Raw genomic sequence first — 3,869 nt, 5'->3', positions numbered from 1 at the left:
GCATGTGTATTTCTGATTACTTAGAATTTTTCTTTCTAAATTGAGATGAAGAAACTCTGTAGACTCTCATATTAAGTGGGGGGAAAGGGATAACACTAGATAAAATATAACTTGACCAAGATCGGGAGTGAGGAGTGATATAAACAGAATTTTTATGCGTTAGTTTCCCTTTTAAAAAATCATTTAAAAAGTTATGTTTCTTTTTTTTTTTGGACTAAATCAGGTGTTCTTTATTTGGGTTATGATTTGTGGCCTCAGAGGAAGAAAGCAAACCTGATACAATATGAAAACTTTTGAATGCATGTACGTTTGCTGGGAAGAGGGTCCACAGCTTTCTGTTTGAATTCTCAAAGCAGTCCAAGGGTAGGAACACGCTTGAAAATCCCCATGTCCCAGTTGCTCTGACATGCTAAGTGTTGTATGACTTTCAACTCCATTTGGGCTCTGATGAAGGAAGATTCCCTTTTTTGCTGAACTTATTGTCTGAGTGATTATATATTATAAAATCTAAATTGCCCTTAGTCCATCAGAAATATTCCCTTATAAATAAAAATATAGAATGATTAGCCTTTATAAGCATATTATTCTGTAAATTAATTATGTCTCTTAATTTTGCTTCTAGAAACTATATGTTTTCACAGGCAAGCTCCTACATTCAATTTTTTGCTCATTCATTCATTCATTCATTCAGCAAACATTGTTTAAGGGCTTGCCATGTGTATTAACAGCAGGGGCTCTGAAGACCTCTGATGAGATCGCGGAAGAAACTGATCTATGAATATCAACGATAAACTACGATAGGAGTGAGGGATGGGATTGACTGTTTTGTTCACTAATTTTTATCCTTACTACCTCGCACAGTGCCTGAAACTAGAAGGAACTTTAAAAATATACTGTTGATTGGATGAATAAATGAATAGAGGGAACAGCCAACTGGTGGTGTTGGGAATATAGAGGATAATGGGAGGGGACAAGTTCAGGAAATTTTTCTAAGAGTCATTTCATTCTGCTTCAACAAAATGCTTAGAAGGCTAGAGTTGCCCAAGCCCAAACTTGAAGACTGGCTACCGCTCTATGTGTCCATCAGGCTTCTGCCTGGTTATATTATCTCCAAAAAAGATGGCAAGAATTGGATGTGCTCTTCTGGCTCTTTGTAATCAGGCTTTTTGTGACTGGGGACACTGGTTGCCCATATGACCACCAAAAGCATTTCAGTCTCCCTGTACTGGGGGGTGAAAAGATGAGGCATTTAGAATTTGAAAATTACTTTTTCCTACATTGAGCAGTGTGATGTTGTAGGTTCTTCTATAATAGTTACTCGCTCAATACTGTATATTTGAAAATAACTCACTTCTTTTTTTTTTTTTAAAGATTTTATTTATTTGACAGAGAGAGAGATAGCGAGAGCAGGAACACAAGCAGGGGGAGTGTGAGAGGGAGAAGCAGGCTTCCCGCCGAGCAGGGAGCCCGATGTGGGACTCGATCCCGGGACTCCGGGATCATGACCTGAGCCGAAGGCAGACGCTTAACGACTGAGCCACCCAGGCGCCCCGAAAATAACTCACTTCTGAAGGAAGGTAGAGAAGAAGTGTGTGGAAGTCATATATCTACATATATGTCATATACATATATCTACATATAACTACAAACACATTAACATTCCATGATAGAACTTTTGAAAACAAACAAAAATAAAATCTGGGTCTTTCCTGGTTTTCTTCTCTTTGTATGTTTTTTGAATTTGTCACACACTTCCATGTTTGTGTATTCTCTTGCTTTAATACACTTGGTCTCTCTTTAACCCTTATCATTTTGGATCTAACTTGTTCTACTCAGTTTTCCATCCCAGGGGGTAGCATGGCTTATGAGAAGAGCAGGACCTTAATGCCAAAAAGAACTAGCCTCAAACGCCAGTTAGGCTACTTAATATTTAGGCAACTTTCAAAAAGTACTCAACATCTTTGAGCCACAGTTTCTGTGCTGTTCAGTGATGTTTCCATTTCATCTTCTGGGTGCATCATAGGATTACACTTCTGGTTCCCTTAATATTAGCACATGTCATGCACTTGCTATGGCCAATGGATTGAGAGTAGAAGTAGACATGTGTTATTCCTGGGGAGAAGCCTGTAAAAAAGTAATCTTGCTGCCTTTCCCCCAAAGCATGACAGTGACTCTATCAGTCTGGTCCCTGAATGAGGGCAACATGGAGCGGAACATCCACCAACCCAATGGACACGTAGCATGACCAAGAAATAAACTTCTCTTGATTGAGGTCATTAAAATTGGGGGTTTTTTGTTACTCAGCATTAGCCCATCCTGGCTGATATTTCCTAATATGAATAATGATTGTAAGATTTACCTCAAAGAGTTGGTGTGAGAATTACTAACCTACAGTAGGAGATTAAAAATCAGTGGTTCTTATTACTATGACCCCCTTTCTCCCGGCTGTCTGTATCTACTGCTCAAATCAGACATTCCACTTACACACTCATACATGGCTCACTGTGGTCCATTTCACTCCACCCATAATTCTCTCTCATTTCCCCACTCCCCCACTTTCCAACTCCTTTTCTTTGCCTCTGTGGAATACCAGATCCATTGGGGTCAGACTCTCTACACCTGTTTCTTATCTTTATTCTCCAAATGGAAACAGAATTTTAGAGTTAAAAAGGACTTCACTTCTCTAAGAATCTGTAGAAACAGACCTTCAACCTCACTCTCCAGCCATCAAACATCTATAGACATCTTGACATCTGGACCTCATTGGTAGAAGTTACTTCTTCCCTGAGAGCTAGGTACTCTAGGTCCCTAGGTACTCCCCCCCTTTTTTTTTCTTTCAGCTATTAGCATTCATTTCCTAAGGACACCAAATCACCTTTGGCCTCAAAGGAACCTGTAGTCATTTAGCTGGTCTGACCTCACCTCTCCCAGACATATTTTGGACACTTACCTTACACTCTACAGTTAACTCTAGCTGTGCTTTCTATCCCTGTACATACATTTTCTTTTTTCCCCCCTTCTAACCATCCTCATCACTCCCTCGACATTTTGCTGAAATGCCAGATAGTTGCAGTGCCTGGGAAGTCTCACCAGATGATTTCTCTTCTCTTGTTCCTGGGCTAAAGGAAAATAATGAACTGTACAGACCCATGACCACATGTTATATGTGTTATCTAAAACTGAAATAATGGACTTTTCTGGACATTTGGCATTAGTGCTCACCCTGACTTCTCAGAAACCTCTCCTACCATAGTCTCTGGTTCTCTTCCTGGCCATACTTCACCTCTCTTTTCAACGGTATACCTTTCTCTGTTCACTCATCATTTAGCAGGCAATCTCCAGAGTTTTGTCCCTTTGACTCTTTTCTTTTTTGTCTACATGCTTTCTCTAGGGGAATTTCATTTACTCTTATGTCTCGTATGACTATTTAAATGTAGATGACTCCCAAATGACTTTCACCAGCACTAACTTCTCTCTAGAGCTTTAGAAGTAGAAATGCAGTGTCCTATTAAACATATGGAGGTAGATGTCCTATGGACACCTTAAACTTAACATGGCCTCAAGTGAACACCTTTTCTCCTCTGACCCCAAAACTGAACTATCCCTTTTCTCTTGCGTTAGTGGCATTACCATTTACCTGTCTCCCAACTTAGAAACCTTGGTGTTATTCTCACCTCCTTTTTCTCAACCCCCACATATAGTCAGCTGCCAAATCTTGCTGGTTCTAATTTTAAAACATCATTTGACTTTGTCTCTTCCAAACTCTATGCTACTGGCTTAAAATAAGCCTTCAGCACATCTTCTTTGGACTTATTGCAACAGCGCTGTCCGTAATTTGTTTCCCTGATCCCGGGAATAATATTCCCCAC

Source organism: Phoca vitulina, unplaced genomic scaffold (assembly GCF_004348235.1).
Source record: "Phoca vitulina isolate PV1807 unplaced genomic scaffold, GSC_HSeal_1.0 scaffold11, whole genome shotgun sequence".
NCBI classification, from domain to species: domain Eukaryota; kingdom Metazoa; phylum Chordata; class Mammalia; order Carnivora; family Phocidae; genus Phoca; species Phoca vitulina.
Note: the sequence above shows the minus strand (reverse complement) of the source record.